The 26,792-nt window shown below is 46.6% G+C and overlaps 1 protein-coding gene across 2 annotated transcripts in view; it reads left to right on the top strand.

Annotated features, from left to right (window-relative positions):
• Txnrd1 (thioredoxin reductase 1) overlaps nt 1-26,792 on the top strand; it is a 90,874-nt gene that overhangs the window by 5,684 nt on the left and 58,398 nt on the right. The window contains exon 1 of one of the 2 annotated variants that reach the window (XM_052752997.1): nt 24,521-24,569. The exons of the other annotated variant lie outside the window; for it this stretch is intronic. The gene's annotated coding sequence lies outside the window, so the exon portion shown is untranslated. Of the gene's footprint in view, nt 1-24,520; nt 24,570-26,792 lie in introns of those variants that run through there. 2 annotated transcript variants of the gene reach the window in all.

Below are 26,792 nucleotides of genomic sequence, written 5' to 3'. Positions count from 1 at the left end.
TCTTAGTGACTGTGCTGTAGTGTCCTGGTCAGGAGGTTGTCTCCTGTGCCAATGAGTACAAGGCTGTTCCTCTCCTCCTCTCCTGTCAGATTCAGGGTGTCTGTCTGTTGTATGGTGCAGTCCTCGATTCATCTGGAGTTGAGTTTTATGCCGGATGATGGACTTGGATCTGTTTACATTCTTCTACGTGCAGCCACTGTCTGTCCAGCAGCATTGTTGAAGATCTGTCTTCTCTAGAGTCAGGAGTCAGTGCACCGAGTACAGTGTCACAGGGGTCTGCGTAGAGGCAGCCATAGTGCTGCTGATGAGAACTTGGTTTTAGTACTGCAGAAGTAATCTTGCTTTCCGGGGCCAGGACTGGATTTCATTCTGTTTTGTATGGAAAGATCAAGAAAAAATGAAAGAAGAAAAGAAATAAGCAATCAGCCTCCACCCCCAAGTATCATCTATCAGAAACGTAATACTGGATGTCTTGGGAGGGAAAGCTTGCCTCCCAGACAGCCCTCAGGACACGGTCAAGCTGATTTGTGGGTTTGTTGCTGGGACTTTCCTGTTTTATTTCTTTAACTATGGTGTAAGAGGAATTGCTAAACGGTCTTATTAATAAAAACCTGGAGCCAGATATTGGGCTGAAAAACTGAGAGATCAGAGTAATAGGACAAGCCGCAGCCAACCCCACCTCACCAACTCCTCAGCTTCCAAAGAGACCTACTTCGTGTATACTCATGCCTTATATGCCTTTCTGTTCTGCCATCTCACTTCCTCTCTCTGCCCAGCTACATCACTTCCTGTCTGTCTATACAGACTCCAGACCTCTATGGTTAGTGCTGGGATTAAAGTCGTGTACCACCACGCCTGGCTCTGTTCCCAATGTGGCCTTGAACTCTCAGAGATCTGGATAGATCCCTGCCTCCCTAATGCTAGGATTAAAGGCGAGTGCTATTATTGCCTGACTTCTATGTTTACTATAGTGGCTGGCTTTTTCCTCTGATCCTCAGATAAGCTTTATTAGGGTGCACAACATATTGGGGGACACAATATATCACCACACTATGGTCTCACGCTGTAGTCTAACAGACCTGGGACTCTCTATGGAGACCCGGCAAGCCTCACTCTTGCAGACCTCCTGCCTCTGGTCTGCCCCAGGTGCTGGGGTTTCAAGTGTGCAATACCACCCCAGCCTGACAGCGTCTATTGAAGCATCCATAGGAAAGGCACATGGCTTCTCCGGCCCCAGGTGTGGGCAGAGTAGTGAGGGAGGAGGCAGAGGTCAGTTTGGAGGGAATTGCATGGGATCATTTCTTTCTGCAGCAGCGCTGGTTAACAGTCCTTCTTAGTCGATTAGATACAAGCTGTGACTCCAGTGGACTTTGGGACTTAAGACATTGCAAGACTTGGGGTGTGGGGTTGAAGGAGCCAGCTCAGCACTGAAGAGCATTGCTGTTCTTCCACAGGACCCAGGCTCAGCTCCCAGCCCCCACATGTCAGTTCACAACCATCTGTAACTCCAGTTCCAGGTGATCCAGTGTCTTCTGGCCTCTTCGGGTGCCATACACCCACGTGGCATATAGACTTACATGAAGGCATAGCATCCATACACATAAAATAAAAATTAACAGCAACAAAACACCTGAGATTTTTTTTTTTTGTGTGTAATGTATTCCTTTTGTAACTCAGCTGCACAATCCTGGAGGTCAGCCTTTGTGGATGACATCCTGCCAGGGTGTCTGAAGGCTGGCCAGGCCTGCACATAGAACTAAGTCTCCCTTGCATTTTCCCCGTCCTGACATTGCTGGCCTCTCTCCCGCCTGTTTGAATGTTTGGTTCTTCTGCTTAGGATGCTCCTTTTGCCCCCTTTGCCGGGCAGACTCTCCCCATATAAAGACTGGTTCAATTTTGCGATTCCTCCGAGAGTCGGAGTCGTGCCCTTTCTGGGTGGCACTGTAGGACACGGTGTTCCGTGAAGCATGTCCAACGGCGAGGCTGTTTGGTAAGAGATGTATTTCCTCTTTGGGCCTTGCATGCTGCACAGCAGATGTTGAGGAAATGCTTGAACAGTCAGGTTCTGACTTCTGTCTGGTTTTCTTGCCCTGTGATCATCCCAGGAACCTCTGTTTTCCCTCTTAGGAACTTTTATCTCTTCTTCTTACTTCTGATCTTCTGAATCCCTACAGAGGGGCAGCTAGCACAGGTCAGATGGGCCTGTTATGAAGGTAAAAGAGAGAGACTTTTGGTTTTATTTTAGTGTGTGTGTGTGCGTGTGCGTGTGCATGTGTGTGTGTGTGTGTGTACGTGCATGTGTGTACGCGCTACCCGTGTGGAGGTCAGAGGTTGTGGGACCTTATCTTCTACCTTCTTTGAGACAGAATTTCTTAGTTTGCTTCTGTGTATGAGACACTAGGTGGCCTGAGAGCTCCCAGGTATTCTCCTGCCTCTGCCTCCTATTTCCTGTGTGTGCACTGGGATTGTAGACACATGCCCCCAACACTTGGCTTTCAGGGGGTTCTTGGGTGTAGTTCTGACTGACCTGGAGCTTACACGTAGACTAGGCTAGCCTTGAACTCAGAGAGATCTGCCCATCTCTACCTCCTAAGTGCCATCACATCCAGCCAAGAATGGAGACGTTTGAGTATTTCTAGCATCCCATATGTGACAGCACACTTCCCAGGAATAAGTTTGGGTTTTTGTTTGTTTGTTTGTTTGTTTGAGAGTAAGTCCTAAGGTAGCCCTGTGGACTTTATTTTATTCAGCACTTAGGAATCTTCTACATGGTAGGCATGGTTGAAGATGCTGGGTGTCTATGAGTAAGTATTCCTTCATAGAGTCATTTTCTAGAGTAATCTGTAACTTCAGGGACTCAGGAAAAAGCAGTGAGACTTGCTGAGTGTGTACCATGATGCAGTTCCTATGCTGAGCATATATGAACTCATCTAAATCCTTGCTTACTCATTTTCAAATTTAATCTATTCATTTTTAAATTTTATGTGTATTTTGCCTGCATTTATGTCTGTGTACCATGAGTGTGCTTGGTACCCATGGAGGTCAGTCAGAAGATGGCATTGGAGCCCCTGGAACTGGAGTTGTAGATGGTTGTGAACCGCCATGTGGGTCCTGGGAATCAAACCTGGATCCTCTGCAAGAACAGGGTGCTCTGGACCACTGAGCCGTCTCCGTAGCCCACGCCAGTTAGTTTCCTCACTGCAGCCGCAGAAGAGGAAAATGAGACCAGGGAGGAGAAGGGCTCCTAGCTAGCAGGCAGCAGGACCAGGTTCCTGTCAGGAGCGCGTGTTCTTAATCACGACGCTGATATCTGACATGTGACCCCCAAGGGGGGCGAATCCCACAGGTTGAGAACAGCTGGTTTAGGGCACGCCTGCTGAATGCTGTAGGCTTGCTGAGCTTTGCCTGGGAAGCAGAGAGAGTTCTCTCTCTCTCTCTCTTCATGTCCGCCACTTCAGCTGTAGCCTTGGAACATAACCTTGAGCCAGAAGAGCCTGGCAGAAAACCGCGTTGCTCTTAAGATTGGTCTGACATCAGCCTGCCTTTCCAGAAAGCTTGTGTTGTGTGCGGGGGCTCCTTATTATGGCTCTACAAGTCACCTGATGGTGTGGAAAGAAAATTAGGGTTACTAGAACGGTGTTCCAGCTATCACACAGCATCCATGGAGCTGTACGGCCTTAAACAAGCCCCAGAGCACCCCTGGGGCATGATCTCCTCATCAGCCAGGTAAAGTGAATGGGGAAACATTAAGTCCTTTTAGCCTCTCTCGATCTGACAAGAAGAAAATCAGACACCATGCCCCTAAATTTACATATAATGAATATGATAGCTCCGAATAAAAATACCAAGCATTTTATAAATTACACGATATTCAAGGTAATTGCACTTGAATTATTTAAGACATGTTTTTTCCTAGTCTTGGCTGCCAAAATTCATGTCTGAACCATGACTAAGGTCTCAACTCACCTACTTCGTTTTATATGGGCAAATCAATAGCTCAAGATAACAAGGACGGACATGTTTTATAGCAATAAACACCCGGAGGTCCTGATGCTGTCAGTTGTATTTGAAAAGGATCTGGGTGGAATGATTTGCATAAATTCAGATTCTATATCTGGGCATTTTCTGAAGGGAGTGACCCCTAAATTTAAGTTCCTTATTTGTGAATTAGTTCTTTATTTTCAGCTAGTCTCCTTTCTGTCGCTGTGGTGACAAGAAACATCTTAGGTGAGAAAGGGGTTTATTTGACCACCTAACATGGGTGCTGGGACCAAACTTGGGTCATCTGGAAGAGCAGCAAGCATTCTTAATCACTGAGCCATCTCTCTAACCCTCTCAGGTCATTAACAACAGTTCTAAAGATTTTATTTGTTTGTTTGTTTATTTTAGAGCTGAGGATCGAACCCAGGGCCTTATGCTTGCTAGGCAAGCGCTCTACCACTGAGTTAAATCCCCAGTCCCAAGGTGTTATTTGTATTGCATGTGTTTGAGTGTCTTGTTTGCTTGTCTGTGCACTGTGTGTGTGCAGAGCCAGAAGGAAGGGTCAGATGCCCTGGAGCTGGAGTTACAGACTGCTATCAGCTGCTGTGCGGGTGCTGGGAACTGAACCCGGGTCCTCTGCAAGAGCAGCAAGTGCTCTTAACTGCTGAGCCATCTCTCCAGCCTCTTTTTTTTTTCAGATTCTTTTTTTTTTTTAAAGATTTTATTTATTTATTATGTATACAGTGTTCTGCCTGCATGTGTCCTTGCAGGCCAGAAGAGGGCACCAGATCTCATTATAGATGGTTGTAAGCCACCATGTGTGTGCTGGGAATTGAACTCAGGACCTCTGGAAGAGCAGTCAGTGCTCTTAACCTCTGAGCCATCTCTCCAGCCCAAACGGTAGATTTTGTTTTGTTTTGTTTTTGTTTTTGTTTTTCAAGACAGGGTCTCTCTGTGTAGTTTTGGTGCCTTTCCTAGATCTCTCTCTGTAGACCAGGCTTGGTGTCGAACTCACAGAGACCCGCCTGCCTCTGCCTCCCGAGTGCTGGGATTAAAGGTGTGCACCACCACTGCCTGGCCTCTCCCGCCTCTTAAACTGTTTTTAAAAGGTGATGTACTTGTAACATTTTAAAAGTATATTTTATTTTTATTTTTATTTTTACAGAGTTCTTTAGTATTGTCTTTAAAATGGTTGTGTCTTCTTAACAGCATCAATATTGAATTTTATAGCCAGGTAAATCGGGCATGGCAGCACATGCCTTTAATCCCAGCACTCAGGAGGCAGAGGCAGGCAGATCTCTGTGAGTTTGAGGCCAGCCTCATCTATGTAGTGAGTTCCAGGACAGCCAGGGCTACATAAAGAGGTCCTGCTTCATGCCTCCCTGCTCCCCAAAATTAGGCAGGTAAATGGAAGTTGGTCTTGCCCTTCTTCTCTGTGGTCCTTCAATGATGCTCCCAAATTCCCTGTGCTAGGCTCTAACCGTAATAGGATAATCTCTGGCGTTCTTGGTCTCCTACAACCGTGGAGTCCTGGATGTGGTCTGTAGTCATGTCAGAATAGGCTTATCAAGTGAGGCAAGTGGGAAGTTCCTGCCCGGCCTGTCCCCCAGCACTGCCCAGGTTTACATTTAACCTCCAGTGAGACGCCTGAAACACAGGAGCTCCAACCAGGCCACTGTGGTCCTCGTTCCAGAGCTTGCTTCTGACACAGCCGGTTCTTCATCTGAGGGGTTCTCTGCAAGGATGAAACTGTTTGAAGTCTGAAGCCTTGTCCCAAAGCATTTTTCCATTAACAGACAAATGATACTAAAGATTAGTGTGTGTTTATTGTTTTCGGTGTTAGAAGTTCGTCCTCGTGCCTATGACAGAGTCTTTGGTCTTTTCCTTGTGCTGCCGTACGCATTTCTGTTTTATTTTTCTAGCATGCCTCACTCCTTGCAGACTCTAAAATGCACATGTAATTATCCATGTCTTCACTTTATACATGGGGTCATGCTCCTCCATGGAGGCTTCCCCACTCTTCTGCCTTTTATGGAATAACTTCTCAGTTAATGGGGCCTCATTAGACTCCAGGGTAATGATAGGCAGTGTGTCTTGTGGGCTGAATAAAACACTATCCATCATTATCACTTTATTAAAAGAAGTCCTCTGAGAACAGTGAGGTGTGGATGAAATTGTTTGCTCTTGACAGGAAGTTTTGTTAAGGGGTAATGGGACTCCAGAAATGCCTCATTTCTTCTGATTTCTTGCTGTCTGGATGCTTTTCACTGTGGGCAACTGAGTCAAAACACTTGGGTAACAAACCTACAATCCAGAAAGCCATGACAGCAGAGCAGAGCACTGTTAAAAACTGTATCAGACTTGAAGTACTCACACTACTCAAGTTCTGACAAGGGGCAGCCTTGCCGCCGGGTGTTTGCTGGGCTCTATGTCTTCTGGGCTCCTGTGCCTTCTGTTCTCTATGTCTTCTGTTCTCTATGTCTTCTGGGCTCTATACCTTCTTGTGTGCTACGCCTTCTGGGCTCTATGTCTTCTGGGCTCTATGTCTTGTAGGCTCTATGTCTTGTGGGTTCTATGCCTTGGGCTCCATGCCTTCTGTTCTCTATGTCTTCTGTTCTCTATGTCTTGTGGGCTCTGTGTCTTCTGGGCTCTATGTCTTGTGGGCTCTATGTCTTCTGGGCTCTATATCTTGTAGCCTCTATGTCTTGTGGGCTCTATGTCTTGTGGATTCTATGCCTTGGGCTCTATGCCTTCTGTGCTCCATGCCTTCTGTGCTCTATGCCTTCTGTTCTCTCTGTCTTCTGGGCTCTATGCCTTCTGTTCTCTCTGTCTTCTGGGCTCTATGCCTTCTGTTCTCTCTGTCGGGCTCTATGCCTTCTGTTCTCTCTGTCTTCTGGGCTCTATGCCTTCTGTTCTCTCTGTCTTCTGGGCTCTATGCCTTCTGTTCTCTCTGTCTTCTGGGCTCTATGCCTTCTGTTCTCTCTGTCTTCTGGGCTCTATGCCTTCTGTTCTCTCTGTCTTCTGGGCTCTATGCCTTCTGTTCTCTCTGTCTTCTGGGCTCTATGTCTTCTGGTCTCTGTCTTCTGGGCTCTATACCTTCTGTTCTCTATGTCTTCTGGTCTCTATGTCTTCTGGGCTCTGTGTCTTCCTCCATCTCCCAGCTTTGAAGTCTGCAGTTCTTTTCTCTCACCCTTCCAAAGGCATAGGCCTTTACCTCGTCCTCTGAAGAGGCTTAGTAACTAGATCTAGTGATGTCTGCTGGGTTTTGTGTTGTTGTTATTCTCTAGAATCACAAAGCAGACCCTTTGGTCCTTCAGTGCTGCTCCAAGTCCCTGTGCTTTGAGTCCCTCAGAGATGGATGAGGCTCAAGAGGGGAGGGGGTGCTGAAGAATCTCTTCCTTAGTCAAGCTGTATCATTTTTCCTTCCTACGTTTGTCCTGAATGATCTTGTTGGAACTCTCAACAGTAGGGAGTATTTTCACTGGGGGGTCTACACTAGAGGACTGCATTGGTCTAATTGGTTTTGGAACTTTGGCAGGAAAGTGAACTGGCATTCATTTAAATCAGGAGAAGAGTTTTTAAAGCTATGTAATTTATTTATTTAGAGGCAAGGCCTTGCTGTGTAGCCCTGGCTGACCTGGAACTCGCTCTGTAGATCAAGCTGGTCTGGAACTCAAAGAGATCCCACTTACCTCTGCTTGCCAGTGCTGAGACTGAAGGTGTGTAACCCTGAACTCAGCTGTTTTTTTCATTTTTTAAGTCCTAGAGAAACAGAATTTGGGGTGGTGGTTTTCAGGCCTTTGACCTCAGCACTGTCCTGGTCTCTTTTCCTGTTGCTGTGATAAACACCCTGACAGAGCAGCCTGGGGGAGAAGGTTCCTTTAGCTCGGGGTCTAGTTTACAGCTTGTTGTTGTGGGGAAGTCACACTGCATCTGTGGCCAAGACCCAGGGAACAGGAGCACATGCTTACTGGTGTGATTCCCTGCTTGGGTGATGGTCCCACCCACATTATTAAATAGTCAGATCATCCATCACAGACACACCCAGAGGTTAACCCTTCACAGGAGTGCTTGGAGGCCTGTTCTTGGGTGTCAGGTTGGCAGTTCTAAATGGCACAGGATCCCTTACTCTCCCACATTCCTAAGGCCCAACCGTGAAAAGGCAGCTAACATCTTAGGATACCTGCAGGACCTGCAAAGGTGTTTGTGTGGTCAGAGAAGTCACTGGGCTCCACCTGCTCATGGAAATCCAGAACCACCTAGAGGTTCCTCAGCTGCAGTGACGCATGCCTGCAGGCTCTCAGCCTCAGAGCTTTAGACTCAAGCCAGAGCAGAGGGCTGTGACTGGAGGCCATGGAATGAAGGATTTCCCCCCAGATGTGAACAGGAATGTGCCGTTATGAGCTTGATCGGAAAGCTTTGACATCTGCTGCCCCAACCAGCAATTCTAGCAGTTTATTCAGCTGCAAATATAATCAAAACCATCTTCTCCTCACCCAGACTCACATCCTTTTGCATCTTACTGTGTTTGCTTTGTTTTTATTACTTGTACCCTATCTTTCCCCTTCTCTCTCCTCTATTCACACACACATCACACTACACACACACACCATATGCACACACATATACCACACACATATCACACCACATACACATACACACCACATGCACATACACATCATGCCACACATACATCACAGCACACACATCACACCACATACACACCCCCTTCCACATATCACATGACACACACATCACAACACACATATACATCGTACCACATATACACAAACATCACACACCATACCACACACACACACACACACACACATGCACACATGTCAGACCACACACACCTCACACCACATACACACATCACACACACACACATCATACATACTCACATCAAACCATACACACATCACACCACACACACACATATCAGACCACACACACCTCATACCACATACACACACCACACACACACATCATACATACTCACATCAAACCATTCACACATCACACCACACACACACCTCACACCACATACACACACCACAGACACACACACACATGCATCACACACACACACACACACCACACACACACATACCATACATACTCATACACCCATCACACCACACCTCACACTACATACACACACACCACACACACACACACACACACACACACACACACACACACACACACACACACTTCTTCCTGAACCATTTGAAATACATTTCAGACATCAGAGCTTTCTTCCCTTAATATCCTTGCAGGTCTCCCAAGAACAGTGATGTTCCACGCAGTCTGTTCTATGCAAAGAATTCACTGTTGCTTTAATCACATCATCTAATGTAACCTGTATAAAATTCACTCAGTTGCCCTCCTCCTCCCTCCATGTTTTTTGATGCATGATCTAACTAAGCTTCACAAGTTGCAGTTTGTAGCCAGGTTATTACATTTTGCAGGATTATGTAGTAAGAGCCTCTTGAAGAAGGTGACCAGTTCAAAGGACACCCATTTCTTACATTTAGATCCCTCTCTGGGTCAGTCCCCTTCACCCTTGGGAACTCAGCTTTGCTGACACACTCAAATTTTCCGTAAGTTCAGCATGCATCTGTTGGCACGGTTCTCTCCCATCCGTGGAGCATCACTTTAGGATGGTTTGCAGTCAGGTTGGCCCTTCTGCACCTTTCTGGTCTCTGCTTCCACCATGACTTTGGACTGTGATGCCCTGGGTTGCCTACCTAGAACTACTCTGTGTAGCTAGGGAGGGGTGACCCAGGTCTCTCAAGAGAGATGTTACACCACCCTGTGTGTAGTGTGCTCAGTCAAGAGTCACGGCTTGGCTCTGTGTAAGCTTTCACGAGTGGCAGCCATGAGGCCAAACACTCATTTTAGTATGGGAAAGCAGTGTTAAGATGTGAAGCTCAGGCTGAACATTTAGATCAGGGGTAGAGTATTTGCCTCACAGTGCAGTGCCCGAGGTTGGTCCTCAGATTGGGGCAGGCATGGGGGAGACATGGGGGATGGTGTTAATAACAACAGCAAAAATAGAGACGCAAGCCTCCTCCTTGAGGAGGAGTGACCTGGAGTTGGTTTCCCTCGTAGGTCTGTGGCTGAGATGCCTCGCTTTCTCTCTTACAGCACAAAGATGTGAATGAGTTCTCTGCATACTTAAATCTGAGAGAATTGTTTGACATTTAGGAGTACACCCGAGAGGGTGTTTTACAGTTTGCTGAGTGTAAGGAAGCAGGCAGAAGCCGGTGTGCCTGGGTCATCCATAGGACTAATTTGTCCTCTGTGTCGGGACCTTCTTGTGGAGTCTGACTTGGACAATTGCAAGTCTGTGTTACACGGGCTCTCCTGCCTTGTTTAACCGTGTGTTACACCATCCCCACGTTTTCCGAATCTTGAACTGCATGCAGCACTGAGAATCACTGTGGCTCAAGAGACTCCTGTAGTTAGCACTCTCCCTGAAGTCAGGCGTGCGTTGCCTCTGGATTTTTTTTAATGACAGGTGATGATGTTGTAACCAAGTTGTCGACATAATGAAGTAAAAGGAGGAGCTTGAGGGCTGGTCAGGGGATGGGGTGATGTGAGCTGGGAAGCTGGACAGCTTTGGGAGGGAGTGAGGCAGCGAGGCAGCGGAACTGTTCCTGTGCCCAGAAAGACAATGGACATGCGAAGGGGGGAGGTAGAGGGTAGCTTACGCTGCACACTCTCACGTCCCTGGAGTCATTTCAGCAATGTTTGCCAGCACTGCCAGTTCACATTTCACTGTCCAGTTTTAATGTGACTGTAAATAGCATAAATAGATTCTCTTATTCTAGACTTGCTGTTTCCTTTCTGATCAATCAGCTGTCCTTATTTGTTAGTCCTTTTGTAGTTTGTGTCTTGTTTATTTTTTCTTGAGTTATTTTTGTTCTAAATATTCTCCCTGTTCTTTTCTTTGACCTTATAAATGTTACTAGGATTTTGCAGTATAATCTGTTGCACATTTTTTATGAAGCAAAGTTGGATGATATTAGAAGCAGGGTTTTTGTGTATGTGGGGTGTGTGTGTGTGTGTGTGTGTGTGTGTGTGTGTGTGTGTGTACATGTGCATGTGGAGGTCAGAGCTTGATTGCCTTCTGCCTGACTTCTGGAGACACAAGGTCTTTCAGTGAGCCTGGAGCTCATCCCTTTAACAAAACTAGGCAGTGAGCCCAGGATCCTCTGCATCCTCGGCATCCCCAGGGAATCTGGCTTTGTGCATGAGTTCTAAGGACCCAGACTCTGGCCCTCATTAGCATGGAAAGTGCTTTACCAACTGAGCCGTTCCCCAGCTCCCAAGAGTTGGCTTCTTTTTTCTCTTCATTTTATTTTAAACATTTGTTTGATTATTTGTGTGCATTCACACATGTTCCTTGGAGTGTAATGGGGTTTCGGAGGAGAACTTGTGGAGTAGGTTCTCTCCTTCCGTGGTGTGGTTCCTGTCAGACTTGGAGACCCACAAACTTCAGAGTCTCTGCCTCCCTCCGTTTCCTCATGGGAGCATCAGGATTACAGATGTTTGCACCGCCATGTCCATGTGGTTGCTGGATGTCTGAACTCATGTTCTCACACTTGTGTGAGTGCTTTACAGGATAGGGCATCTTCCAGCTTCCTACTGCGGTTATGAGAAGTTGTTTTTAATAGTTTTAAGAGTAGACATATATATTGTGTGTGTGTGTGTGTGTGTGTGTGTGTGTGTGTGTGTGTGTGTGTGTGTGTGTGAATGAATGGTCTCGTGTCTTCTGAAGTTACATTGTTCAAAAAGTTTAAAAGATTAGGTAGCGACTGGGGAGACGGCTCAGGGGGTGGAAGACCTGAGGAGGTTTTTGTTGTTGTTTGGGTTTGGTTTTCTTTGACACAAGGTCTCACTGTAGCCTTGCCTGTTCTGGGAAGCACTATGATGTAGACCAGGCTAGCTTTGAACTCACAGAGCTGTGTCTGCCTCTTGTCTCCCAGATGCTTGGGTTAAAGGCTTGGGGCCTGAGTTCTGTCTCAGCAGCTCACATGGTAGAAGGAGAAGGCTCGTTTCTGCACCTTGTCCTCTGACCTCCACACACACGTCCCTACAACCAGTCAATGTAATTAAAAAAACAAAAGGTGACCTCTCTTGCTATACTGACGGTTGGAGACTGAAAACGTGGCACAACACCGAAGAACGATTCCTGAAATGGAATCCAGGCTTGTGCAAGCTGCGCACTTTTTTTTAAAACAGTGCTTGAGAGAAGATGGCCGACAACCTGCTCTGAGCACGCCACAGCGGCAAGTGTCAGCCCCGAGGTCATTCTGCCTTTAGGTCCTTGTTGTTGTTGTTTTGTTTGTTTTTTTTGAGACAGGGTTCCTCTGTGTAGCCCTGGCTGTCCTGGATCTCACTTTGTAGCCCAGGCTGGCCTCGAACTCAGAGATCTACCTGCCTCTGTCTCCCGAGTGCTGGGATTAAAGGCGTGTGCCACCTTGCCCTGTTCCTTTAAGTCCTTTTTGCTCAGCGCTTCTCCTGTCTTGGAGAGAAGCTTGGATCTCAAGACAGTTTGAGGTGGGAGGACCCTTGTCCTGAAGCTGTTCTTGGGCAGTAGTTCAGGTTCTCCACATAGCGGCCTCTAGGCCTGCAGCTCAGCTCTGCGGGCTCTGGCAGTCCTACAAGGTCTCCAGAGACCTCAGCTGAAGCCGGGGTTTCCACACTAACACAGCTGCTCTTTCCTTTTATATTTACTTCTAAACTTAGGAAGTTATTGCTTCCAGAATTTTACTAGAAAAAGCTTCCAGTCATATGCCTTGTTGCTGGAAACCTAGAGAAAGTTTCCTAGTTATATAGTAAGTGCTAAGTTAAAAATAGAAAGATAAATAGGTAGATCTGGGTGGTGGCTGAATATGCTTTTATCCCAGCTCTTGGTTGGGAACAATGAGTTCCAGGACAGCCAGGGCTACACAGAGAAATCCTGTGTCAAAAAAACTAAAAACAAAAACAAAAAACAAAAAAAAACCTTTCACTAAATTATCAAGTCGTTACCATACTATTTAAGAATGCAGTTTCTCACCAGATGTGGTTGTACACACCTGGGACCCCTGAATTTAGGAGGCTGAAGCCTGTGACTATTAGTCACAAGTGTGAAGCTGGCCTGGAGTACATAGCAAGACCTATCTCCAAAACAAAACAAAACAAAACAAAAAAAACCAAAACCAAAACCAAAAAAACAAAAACAAAAACAAAACAAAACCAAAAAACATCTGTACACATTTTCTCTTCACAATGGCTTTTTATATAAATTATTCTATAGTTGTCTATTTCTGTGCTAGCTAATTTCGTCTGTTGACCTCTGTGCTGATTTTTATAAATAAAAGCATGGAGCATATTTTATTATTACCTTTGGGTTTAGATCTTGTCAGTGGAAAAATAGGATAAAGAAATGGGTGAAGTATTAGAAATTGATCATGGGTGAAAAGTTAGAGGGAAAAAAGAGAAGAAATCGTAATTACATCTTTTTCTGACCATCTGTTTCTGTGATGTTCTTGCAACACTTAATGTATTTTTTTAATGCTGCTTTGAATTTTATTTCAAATTAAGAAAGAAAATGATCAATATGTATTATACACATGTGTGAAATTGTCAAAGAATAAATAGGAATTTTTATGATTGATGAAGAAGAATCTAGACAGAAAGATAAGCAAATAACAAACTCAAAAATGTGTTTTATAGGCAAGTTTTAAGGGAAAATTCTAGTGATTTTAATTGGTTGAATAATTTATGATTTATAGAGAGATGATAGACATATAAATAAATGTACCCATTGTCTGTTTGCTTTGGTAGACAGTCTCTCCTTGGTGAGACTGCAGCTTTCCTTAGTCATAGAAGATCTTGTGATGTCCCTTTGTGCTGGGTTCTGAATATTGGCAAGGCTCCGAACTTACTAGTTAGTTGGGTGGTGCCCTTGGCATGGATGCTATGTGAGGAATTATAGTCTCCGTTTAGAGTCAGTCATCAGGTGGAGGAGTCAGCCAAGCACAATGGGATTCGGAGCCAATTCTGACACCAGTTAATTACCTGCCTTGACCTTAGATTCTTCCTCAGGAGGAGTGGTTGACCTACTGACTCCAAAAGGCCCTCTGGGATGCCACCGCAGATCTTTCCATAGCTGTTCCTACTGGGAATCCTTGTTTCTGTGCTGCCCTTAGAATAATAAAAGTGGAAAAGAGAAAACAAACCTCAGAGATAAATTAAAATTTTTGAGGTGACTTTGGTGGAACAGTCACGTGTCCCAACAGTTACTGATTAAGAGTGCAGGTTAGAACATCACTGAAGATGAGGTGCGTAGGTTCATAAATGTGCAAATGTAGACAAGTGCATGTGTGCTTGGGCTCCATGCCTTGCTGTTCGGTTCAGTGGTCATGGATGAGACCCAGGGAGCCACGCTTGTGCTTTGGTAAAGGCCTGCCTGCACACCAGCTGTGGAAGATAAGCTAGAGTCTGATCTGGTATGTTCTACAGCCAATACAAACCCCGCTGATCTTTGGGGTCCTGTAATTAAATGGTATAGATTTTGCTTTTCCTTTGAGAATCCATTCCTTGGTGCTTTATCTTTTCAGACCCAGTCTATAGCAATTTACTGTAAAGTGGGTAGTTTATAAACAGCGACATTTATTCGCCACATTCTGAAGTCTAGGGATTCCAATGTCCGTGTCCCAGCAGATCCCATGGCTGGTGATGGCCCACTTCCTGGCTCATGTCTATGATCCCAGCACCTAGGAAAAGGCAGGAGGATCAGGAGCTCAAGGCCATCCTCAGCTACATAGCAAGCTTGAGGCTAGACCTGTACATTAGACCCTGTCTCAAAAAACAGAATCCCACTACTTTGAGCCGATAGGATGGATATAATAAAGAATACACATAAGTGCTGGCAGAGATGTAGGTAAACTGTTTCCCAAACTGCTTGTGGAAGTAAGTGGGGTAGTTGCTTCGAAAAACAGTTTGGCAGTTCTTCAAGAAGTTTACTACAGTTATCATGTGACCCAATAATTCCACTTTTAGGTGTTTTCATAAAAGAATTGAAAACAGTGTCCAACAAGCTCATGAACATGATGTTTATAGCAGCTTTCTTCATTGTCCACTAACTCATGAATAAACTGATGGAATGTGGTGTGTCCACACAAGGGAATCTTACTTGGCCTAGAAAGAAGTGAAGTGCTGATGTGTATTACTGCTGTGGTTCCGAGCACATACAAGGATCAACTATGAAAATGTTGAGAAGACAGAAAAGAATGCTTCCAGCAGGACAGTGGTGTCGCACGCTTGTAGTCTCAGCACTCAGGAGGCGGAGGCAGGCGGATCTCGGAGTTTAGGCCAGCCTGGTCTACTGAACGAGTTCAGGACGGTCAGGGTTACACAGAGAACCCTGGCTCGAAAAATTAAAAAAAAAAAAAAAAAAAAAAAAAAAAGGGAGGAGGAGGAGGAGAATGCTCTTCAGGTTTAGCTATCTAAAATCACTCCCGACAAGAACTAAAGGTAGGGTAGAGCCTATTTGGTGCAGACTCTGAAGCAGAGGATTTTACTAGCCAGAAGTAACCGTGCCTTGGTGTTGATGGTGCTGGGCCACAGTGTTGCTGTGTAGCAGGGACATCCACCAAGCTGGATTTGTGCTCATTGTAAAAAAATAATATTTGTTTGTTTAGTGTGTGTGTGTGTGTGTGTGTATGTGTGTGGGCATGCATGCTTTACAATATGCATATGGAGGTCAGAGGACAACTTAGAGGATCAGTTCTCTCCTCCTACCATGTGGATTCCTGTAGCTGGAGTTTTCTCCAGTCCTGTCCAGCCCCACGGACCCCCACAACCGCTTATAAAATAATCACTCAGAAGCTCATATTAATTAAACTGCTTGGCCATTCGCTGAGGCCTACCATTGTCTAGCCTGAGCGAATGGCCAATCAGTGTTTTTTTTGTTTGTTTGTTTGGGTTTTTTTTGGTTTTTTCGAGACAGAAACTGTGTAGCTTTGCGCCTTTCCTGGAACTCGCTTTGGAGACCAGGCTGGCCTCGAACTCACAGAGATCCGCCTGCCTCTGCCTCCCAAGTGCTGGGATCAAAGGCGTGCGCCACCACCGCCCGGCCAGTGTTTTATTTATCAATCATCCACAGCAGATTCCAGGGATCGAACTCAGGGAGGCTTGGCAGCGAGTGCTTTTACTTGCTGAGCCATCGTGTTAGTTCCATGCTCGCCTTTCATGTATGTGCGTGTGAGGGTGGGTGTGTCTGTGTGTGCATGTGAATGCACTTGCACACGTGTGTAGAAGCCAGAATTGCCTTCCTCCATTGTTCTCCACCGTAGTTTTTGAGACAGTCTCTCACTGAACCTGGAGCTCACCAGGGTGGCGAGGCCGGCCGGCCAGTGAGCTTCAGGGGTCCTCCTGTTTCTGCACCCACCCCGGTGCCGAGCGTACAGACATGTGCCAGGTGTGGCACCTTCTGTGTGGGTGCTAGGGGCCTGAACTCAGGGCCTGGTGCTTGGGTGGCAGGTACCTCACCAACTTAGGCCGTCTCCCCAGCCCCTCTTGTTCACTTTGATGCCTGATCGGAATCCTGGGGAGGAAATGGAAAGCTGGAAGGCATTTGCTGTTATTTGTGACTTGCTTTTCAGTCCTTTGGGGCTTGAAGATCCCATCCATTTATCCAGAAGTTAGTTGGGAAGTAGGAACTCAGTTGTTTGTTTCTGTGTTTGTGTAAGGACGGGATGGGTTTCTTTTGCCCACTCTGTACTCACCCTACAGGCTAGATGGGCACAGTGTAGGCCCGATGTCCGGACCTTCCCTTGCGCTCCCAGGGAAGGTTCACATCACTGCCTGTCAGGCTCTCCTGAGAACAGACAGAGTGTGGCAGGCTGATCCAGGAATAGTAAGCTGCTGGAGGTCTCCAGGGATGAAGTCGCTCCACGGACCTTACACACTGGAGTCCTTCCTCAGATCCTGTATTTTGGCCTTGGGCTAAAATTGTGAGGCTCCCAGGGTGACCCTGATATTAGCCAGTGTGTTGTCCCGCTTTCCTGTCTGATAATTACCGTCTTTGCTCACATTGCTTGTAGCTAAGGGCCATCACCCCATCCAGACCACGCCAGAAAACCCAGTAGGCTCCCTCTGTGCTCCCGCAGACCCCAGAGCCCAGTGGCTGGCCACCAGCAACCGCTGTACTATAAGGTAAGGCTGTCGCCCTGGGGATGAGGATTGGCTCAGCTGGGGATTTGACAGACGTGCATAAACAACTGGGCTGCACCTTCGAGAGAGCGTGAGAGAGCGTGTGCATGTGTGACTCTTCAGAGGAACTGTGAGTGTTGATCTGAGAATAAACTTCTGCCAGACCACTTGTTTTCTGAGCCTTTTCAAAGTCCAGCGTGGTAAAGGTCACAGAGGCCAGGGAGGCAGAGTGGGGTTGCTTTGCATCCTCTGAGCTGGACCCTAGGGAGTGTTTCCTAAGGCTTTGGAGTGTTTTCAGCTTTTTCTAGTTAACTCTTGTTCTGGCTTATTGTGGGGCGGAAGGGGAGTGACTTTCAAAAAAAAAAAAAACCCACAAAAAATAAAAAAAAAACCCGTGTCTTTACTTGGTTCATACTTTTAGATTTTCATCATCGAGAAATCGGCAGGGATCACATCTTGGCCAGCTGGTTTAATCTGGCTGGGAATAGCCACAGAAGGAAGGGTGAGGATGAGGCTTCAGACAAACTGGTCTGCCGTGTCAGAGGCCTAGTGCGCTGAAGTTCTAGGGTCTTCACTTTCACACAGTCGGTGTCCTCTCCCTTCTGAGACCTGGAGGAATTGTTTTTGTCATTGTCATTTTGAGACAGGCCTTGAACTTTTTCTGTAGCAAGGATGACCTTGAATTCCTGATCCTGGCCTACACCTGCCGAGGCAATGGTTTCTGTTTTGTTTTGTTTGAGACAGGGTCTCTTTATGTAGCTCTGGCTGTCCTGGAACTCTATATAGACGAGGCTGACCTCAAACTCAGATAGCCACTGCCTGGGGCTCTCCCAAGTGCTGGAATTAAAGACGTGTGCCACCACACCCTGGCAAGGCGGTGCTTTCTCAAGTCTAACCATCTTTCTAGGTTCAGCCTTAGGAACTGGTGTGGGCTTGCATGTTCTCACCCCCCCTCGTGTGTGTGTGTGTGTGTGTGTGTGTGTGTGTGTGTGTGTGTGTGTGTGTAAAAGGGAAGGTACATAGGCCATGAGAATACCTGTGCCCAGAGGAGCCTTTGACCTGTCACTTGTGAGCACAGCCTGCACCATTCCCACCTCAGGCTTCATCCCTCAATATGACAGCGATGCTTTGGTAGGAGGGGGCGCTGGGATGAGAATCGGGTTACAGAGGTGGAAGGCATAAGCCCTGTCCTGAGGGGCTATAGTCAATCCGAGGAGGTAGAGTGTAGGTTTATAAGGAAATGGGGACTGGGGAGATGGCTCGGTGGTAGTGCTTGTCGTAGAAACTTGAGGACCTGTGTTCAGACTAGCACCCATGTAAAAAGCCTGATGACATGAGTACTCTAAGTGCTGAGAAAGCAGAGGAAGACTGGACTGATCCTGGGCTGGCTGGCCTGTCATCCTGGCCTAACTGGTGAGGTCTAGGTCCATTTTTTTGAGACCAAGGTGTAACCAGTGGTCGTGGTGCACACCTTTAACTCCAACACTGGGAGGCAGAGGCAGGATTTCTGAGTTCAAGGCCAGCATGGTCTACCTAGTGAGTTCCATACCAGTCAGAGCTACATAGTGAGACCTGTCTCAAAACAACACCACCAACAACAACTGAAGATGATGATGGTGATGGTGATGGTGGTGATGATGTTGATGATGTTGATGATGATGGTGGTGGTGATGATGTTGATGATGTTGATGATGATGGTGATGGTGATGATGATGATGATGATGATGATGGTGTCGATGATGATGCAGAAAGCAAAGAATGATTGAGAAAGACACTTAACTTTGACCTCTGGCCTCTATACCCACTCGAGCACACACCCAAACACACACACACACACACACACACACACACACACACACACACTGGGTAGATAGGATAACCTACGCTGCACTGAATACTGAATGAGGGATCCAGGTAGTACAAGTTATCAAAGTTAGGCAAGGGATGGGAAGTAGAAATCTGCTGTGTAATTTTTGGCCCAGTTATCTAGCTCTGGTGACTCTGCCTACTTTGCCTGAAGATTCCCAACCCCTCACCTTAAAAAAATCTTAAAGATGATTGGCCTAGACTAATGTGTTACTGGTTTCTTTTAGCTCTGTAATTATTAAGATTTCTGATCTTTTTTGTTACCAAATAATAGGTAAGTGCCTGGACTTCAAAGTTATAGCTTGGCTCTGGCCTCTGGCTTGCTAATAGCCATGTGACCATGGCTAACTTGGTTATGCCTCAGTTTCTCATCAGTAAATGTATGTAATAATAGTAGTTATGTCATGACTTTAATGTGAAAATTAAATTAGTTAATATTTATAGAAGCCATAAATATACCTAGCACATAGAAAATGCTACAGAAATGTTTGTTAAAAGCAACAATAATAACAAAACCCCAACTACTTACTTTTCCTGTTTTCCTATCAGGACTGAAAATCTTAGACTTGATTCCAATATCTGACTGTTGTGTGAGGCGTGTGTATGTGTTTGTGCGTGTGCATGTGTGTGGGTGTATGTGCATGTGAGTGTGTGTGGAGGCCTGAGGCAGAAACCAGTGTCCCCCTCCATCACTTTCACCTTGTTTTTGAGACGGGGTCTCTCACTGAACCTGATGCTAATCAGCTGGGCTAGACTGGCTGGCCGATGGGCTCTGGGGATCCCTGTCTATAGTGCTGGAGTTCTGGACTTTCTCAGCCAGGCCTGAATTTCAGTGGGTGCTGGGGACCAGAACTTAGGTTCTCACACTTGTAGCAAGCAGTGTACTGACTGAGCCACCTCCCCAGGCCCTCCAATATTGAGTTTAATTCCAAGTAAAATCAACCAGCATTAATTCCAAATACAGCGAATCCCAAGCCACCCTGAGCGCTTGCCACAAACTGTTTCTTGTTTGGCGCAGCTTCCAGTTAAGCACTGTGGAGGAGCTGGCGAGGACCACTTCTGGCCCTGATCCAGTTCTGTGTGTAGGCTGTGCTACTGCTCGGGATGACTGTATAGTGATGATCTGTACGATGAGTAGTCACCCTAGTGACGGGGAGGTGGAGTCTTGGGGAGTTGTGTCAGGTCCCAGATCTTTGACCTGTAATAACTCTCACCCTTAGTATCTCGTATCTCTTGATTCTATGGATGCCACCATTTCCTGCTCCCACTTACTCAGTGCCTGCCCTTCTGTCCACCCCCGTCTTACTTCAGCAAATCTATCACGATGAGGGATTTCTGTCTACATACTGAGAAGGTTTTCTAGAAGCCTTATTTAATATCCCACTATCTGAATAATTGTAGGCATGCCAGGGTCGGACAAATAGACTGGTTTTGTCTTTGCCAATACCAGAATGTATTTATTATTGCTGTGTGTGATGTGTGTGGGCATGTGTGTGCAGAAGTTAAGGATAACTGTGGGGTCAGTTCTCTTCTGCCTTGATGCAGGCTGTAAGGATCAAACTCCGGTCGGTCGTCAGAATTGCATGGCAAGAGCTCGAAGCTGCCTGCCCATCTTGTTCTAAATATACAAGCTGTTGTCTTCCTTCTCCTTCTGCTCCTCCTTCTCCTCTATTTAAGACAGAGTCTCACCACATAGCCTTAGGTGACTTTCAGTCGAGGGCAATTCTCCTGCCTCAGCCTCCCAGTTGGACGCCCATAAGCCTAGCTCTTTATAAGCAGTTTTCAGATTTATGCCAATTAATATGAAAATCTATTTTCAAGGTCTTTGAGCATGAAGATGTCTAAATACTTCTCTTGACAAAAATAGTGAATTTTTCTTGCAGGGCATAATTTGTATACTTAGTTAGTCTTATAAATTTTTTTTTACTGCTTTTGTTGTTGTTTTGAGACACGGTATCACTGTGTGTAGTCCAGACTGACTTTGAACTCAAAATCATCTTGCTTCTGTCTTCTGAGTTATCTCTAGGACCACAGGTATATGCTACCACACCCAGCTTTAATATTAAAAAAAAAAATACCTTGAGGTAGAATTTCCCCAGGTTGTTTCCTTCTTGGATTTTGCTGTTTCATTCAGTAATTGTGATCTGTGTACCTAAGAGAGGAGGAAGTTCCTTTTCATGTTTATGCTTGGTCTGATTACCGTATCCTTATCTCTGAGGTGAGGAATATCATTTGCAGGAAGTGTCCACAAGGAAATTAACCTCCACAGGAAGGTGGAGGCCTACGTGTTTCGTAACATGATGAGTTTTGAATTTGTCCTTCTCAGAAGGGTGGGTTTAAAATACAAAGGTCAGCTCTATCTCCTCAGAAAATGTGATTTGCCTCTTAAAGACAAACTCAGTGAGCATGCGCATCAGCAGGATCTGATGGTGACTCACCACAGCCGGCCAATGCCGGCCGATGCCTAGATCCATGCCAGTGGTGTGTTGGCTAGCACATTCTAGAACATGTCACTTGCATGATTCAGTACAGATTTTTAATCTTGTACTGTGGAACTTGCTAAAGTTCATTAACCCACACGGTAACAGTTTCTTGAGATGGGACAGTATATAGTCTGGAGTATAAAGAGTATATTTTCTCCATCTAGCCAAGTTTTAATCCTGACTTTCTGAAGTTCTTTTTAGGATTTTATCTCTGAACCTAAAAACCTGGTTTTTAGTAACAGCCTGTGTACTTTTTGTTTCTGAAAGACTAAGGATATCACAAGAGTCGGTGGTTTTCTTAAGATTTATGTTTAATTATGTGTGTGAGTCTGTATATAGGTATGTACACACGAGTGCAGGTACCCACAGAGGCCATTGGATTCCCCTGGAACTGGAGTTACAGACTGTGAGCTGCTGGATATGTGTGCTGGGAACCAAGCTCACACGCTCTTACCCCCTGGGCCATCTCTCCAGCCCCCAGGCCTGTGCTTTATGTGATAGGAAAACATGTATTTACTTGTTGCTACTTGTTTGTTTGAGATGGGGTCTCTCCTGTAGCCTAGCCTGGCCTTGAACTTTTTATGTAGCTGGATTTGGCTTTGAACTCTTGGTCCTCCTGCCTCCGTATCCGAAGCTCTGGGGTTCCAGACATGTACCGCATGTGGCTTGAGCTCTTTTAGTCTTAGAAGGTGGGCGCTTTTGTCCCAGGAGCTTCCTGTTTCAGCTTTCTGTGTTCCCTCCGCCTGCCCAGTTCCCTGCTGTGGTCTTCAGAAGGAGTTTCTCTTTAAACGTGTGCTGCTGAGGAGCTGAACTAGGAAGAGACTAAGGTGGCATCCAGGAGCCCAACAGGGACACCTCCACGCTTGTGTGACTGAGCCCTTTTTCCTGCCTCCATCAAGACGTCTACCTGGTCGGGCAGCGCTCTTGTGGTGTGCTTCTGTACAGAAGTCTGTAGCATAAGTGGTTGAATTTAGAACAAGGCAAGGATGCGTTCTGTCTGTCTGTCTCTCTCTGACTTTATTTTTGCAATTTAAAAATATCGTTTGTGTGTGTGTGTGTGTGTGTGTGTGTGTGTGTGTGTGCGTGCAAGTGTCCGCCATATGTGTACATGCCCATGGAGGCCAGAAGAAAGTATTCCCTAGAGTTGGAATTACAGGCGATTGTGAACCACCAGACTAGGCTCCTAGGCTCCTGCCTCAGATCCTCTGGAAGAGCAGATTCCCAGGCTCCTCCCTCCCTTAATTTTTTTGTGACAGCATTTGGTCCTGCTAGCTGGCTAGTCTGGACCTGGCTATTAGACCAGGCTAGCTTGGAACTCATAGAGATCTGTCTGCCTCTACCTCCCAAGTGTTAGGATTAAAGACATACGCCACCATGCATAATATCTTTATTAGTGTTATTAGTGTGTGTGTGTGTGAATGTATCCCATGTATGTGCATGCCCGTTGAGGTCAGAAGCAAGTTTTAGATCCCCTGGAGCTGGAATTACAGGTGATTGTGAACTGCCTGACATGGGCGCTGAGAACTGAACTCCCGTCCTCTGGAAGAGCAGCCAGTGTTCTTAGCTACCGAGCCATCTCTCCAGCTCCAAGAATCCATTCTCTTAGTTGATGATTTCCATAAACTCTAGCCACTTTGGTCTTTAAACATTTTTTATTGTGTGATAAAGAGATATGATTCTAAAGTTTCCTAAAGTATTGCTGATAGAATATTTGTGGGTTTATTAAATGCATCTATGTAGCAGCCTCCTTTATTACAAATTCAAATGTTATTTAGTTGTGTAAATTTGGCAAAAGTAACTTTTATTTATTTAGTGTAATTTTGGTTTTTACTAGTATAATTTTCAGAATCTTGAGCATATGTATTTGTTTGACTTGTTCTGTTTAGTGGTGAGTATATGTGTTGGCATGTGATATATGCATGTGTACATGTTTGTGTGTATGCACGTGTACATATGGGTATATGTGTTTATGCACACAAGCTTTTGTGTGGAGGACACAGGCTGATGTCTTTCCCAATTGCTTTCCCCCTTATTTCTTGAGACAAGGTCTCACTGAGCCTGGAGTGTACCAACTCAGCTGTACAGGCTGGCGGTGAGCGCCAGGAAGTCTGTCTGTTCCCGGACATGCACCGCTGTGTGGGCCTGGGGGCTCGGAACTCGGGTTCGAATGCTTGCACAGCAATCACGTTACTGATTGAGCCATCTCGCAAGACCGTGTTTTGTGTTTTGAGACAGGTTCTTTCTGTCGAGCCCACACTGGCCTGTCACTCACTCTGAGGTTCAAACTGGCCCTGAATTTACCACAATCCTCTTGCTTCACCCTCCCTAGGCTAGGTTGACAGGCATGCAGCACCAGACTTAGATGAGCATGATTTTTAATAGATGTGTTGGTTGAAGTTTTTTTAGCTGAAAAAATATTTTGACTAATTATGAGGATGTGTTTTCCCCTCCCTGGAATAGCATGTTGTGTTTTGGAAACACTAAGTATCCTGGTGCTTTTAAAAACATGGTCATTATTAAACCCATTTCATGGTTCAGTACACTGAGTCACCAAACGTAGGTAAATCAATACAGTAGAATAAAATCAACACACTTCAAATGCTGTATTAAAGATCATTAGTCCCAATGGGGAGAGTCTCCTAAGTTACATAAAAATGAGCTGTAGACGGGGAGGGAAGCTGACCCCACAACTGAAGGCCCTTGCCACCCAGCCTGACCCCTGAGTTCAGTCCCCAGGACCTGGCTGCTGGAAGGAGAGGAGCCACTCCACACGTGCATCGTGACACACGCGTGCGCGCGCGCGCGCACACACACACACACGTGAATAATACATGCACTCAGCCTTTTCTACTGAACTGGGTAGTTCTTGGATGGCTGGCTGCCCAGGAAGCCCCACGGCGGGGGAGGTTTTCCCGTTGGTCGTCACCTCACTTATCATTCTCCCTGTTCTTCAACTCCCCCAGGTAAAGAAGTTGTCTATGTCTATGTGTGTCCCTTGTCTTTTGCTTCAACTTGACCAAGCAGGTAAGAGCCTGTTTGTTTTATGAGCTGATGGTGACTGTGTGTTTTATGTTATGTGTTCTGCCGGCTTGGGGTCTGTTTGTTTCATTTGGTTTTCCTGTTGAGTGAGGTCTGACAGGCTGTCGAGTCCTCTCTGTGACTGTTAAGAAGGCCTCCATAGGAGACCCGCCTTCCCCCTTAGCCTCTACCTAGTTTATGGCTGTGGTGTACCTTGGTGTTTCCTCTTGTTGAAGTTACTGCCTGATAATCCTGAACCTAGTTACTGGTACAGTGTTTGCTGGCTTCCTGGTGACTTTATTTACAAATCTGTCTCCCTTCTAGCAAGTAATTCTGAAAAATTTGTGAATCAAACAGGAACTGAGATGGATTTAGAGGTCATATGAAAAGCAGCGGAGCCGAAGTCCCATGGAAAGAGCCATGAGAAACTGTTGCATGAGTCTAGACTCCAGGCGAGCGCGGTTGGTGGAGGAAAATGGAAAGTTGCTTCTAGAGCCATGGTGCTCATGGCCTTGTTGGTGGGTCAGGGTATTCCAGTGACTCAGGGCAACAACAGGAATGGAGCGAAGTGCCTAGCGCCCAGAAAATGCCAGCCTTTGCGCCCAGGAGCTAGGGGAGTGGCCGTGGGCACGCACAGTCTCCCTAGTCTTCGAGGGAGTGAAACAACAGAGAACTCAGCTTGAGAAGAAAGAGATAGTGACAGTTGGGACAGGGGAGCATTTGGGGGTGACGCTCATTCCCAGGGCAGGAGGAAGTAGATGTGTGGCGGTTCCTACAGACAGATTCCCAACCCGGAGAGTCAGGTAACACCTTCCCCTCATCCTCTCTCCCAGTGTGAACAGAGCGGGTTTGTAGAACCCTGGAGGTGTCCGTGACCTTCCGTGACTCCAGATGCAAACCTGACTGACGTTACCTGCCTTGTCTACTGCTTTGGCCTTGTTTGTGTAAAAGCAACAGTGGGAAATCTCCTCCTAGTGGCTCAGCAGGGAAGGGATCCCCTGCACCGGCGGCGGTGGTCACGTGCTCTCCACCAATCGGGGAGGAAGATGTCCTCCTGATGGCCGCTCTGCAGAGGCCCTGGGTTCCATTCCAGGCACCCACTTGACGGCTCACATCATTAACATGATCCTTCCTGTGCCAGAGACTTACGCGTGCTTGCCTCTAAGTCTCGACAATGCCCCCAGTGACGTAGGGGTGAGTTCACCTTCTCACGAGGACGAGGACACGGAATGTAGAAAAGCATTACCGCGCAGATCGCTTCCTCTGATGCTTCTTCAGAGCCCTTGTCGGCGCACCCCACCTGCCTTAGGCATGAGCCTTCAGGTATTGGTGCCGTGACAGATGTTCCTGGAAGTCAGGGTGGCTTTTGCAACTGGAGGTTGTGCAATAGGTCACCACGCCAGCCACATCTTAGCCATACCTGGGGGTGAGCTGCCTCTCAAATGGCTTGCTGATGCAGGAAGCCTTGGTCTGCCCAGGAGAGCGTGCTGGTGTCTTTGGCCTGAAGGGTAAGCAGAGCATCAGTTAACATCGACGAATATGGACTTCACATTGTGCACTGGCTGCCATCTTATAGCTATTTGCATGAAAAACAGATTTAAATTTTGAGAGTGCTTGTGTGAGAGTTTGCCTGAAGTATCCGTCCAGACACTGCATGTCACCCGCGGGGGCTCCGGTGCACATCCTTAGCTCCTGCTTTGATGTTTCCAGGGGAGAGGGCCCCGTGTTTGAGTTCCTTTTCATCTCAGGGTCTCTCATTTTTAGCTGCCCCCCAACAGCCTTATGTGGTTGTTGGACTGAGTTCTGTGTTACAGAGGGAAGCAGATGCCGTTGGCTGAGGAATCTGTTCACTGTGGCTGTCAAGCCCAGACCTGTCTGCTGCCCCTGTTGCCTCTGCACCGCTTGCTTTTCTTACGCAAACACAGCTCCTCACCAGCACAGACACCCAGCCAGCACTGGTTTCCACGTGGTCCTGTGTTTGTTCCTCCAACAGCTGTATTTTGGGGCATCTGCTCAGGTGCCTGGCGCTGCTGGCAGGAGAGACTGGGTGACAGGCACACCTCATTCTTACCATCTCCTCTTCAGTATCTGCCTCCCCTGTGCTTCAGTGTACGGCTCGTGGGCTCACAGAGGAGCGTGAGGAGATGCCGGATAGGCGTTTTCTCAGGAAAAGGTCAGGGGCTAGCAGTCGATGACAGTGAGCAGAAACAAGTTACAAAATCGCATGGC

The sequence above is a fragment of the Peromyscus californicus genome, unplaced genomic scaffold, assembly GCF_007827085.1.
Source record: "Peromyscus californicus insignis strain IS unplaced genomic scaffold, ASM782708v3 Scaffold_24__1_contigs__length_46423439, whole genome shotgun sequence".
NCBI classification, from domain to species: domain Eukaryota; kingdom Metazoa; phylum Chordata; class Mammalia; order Rodentia; family Cricetidae; genus Peromyscus; species Peromyscus californicus.
The sequence above is the reverse complement of the archived record's forward strand: the minus strand, read 5'-3'. Positions and strand labels throughout refer to the sequence as shown.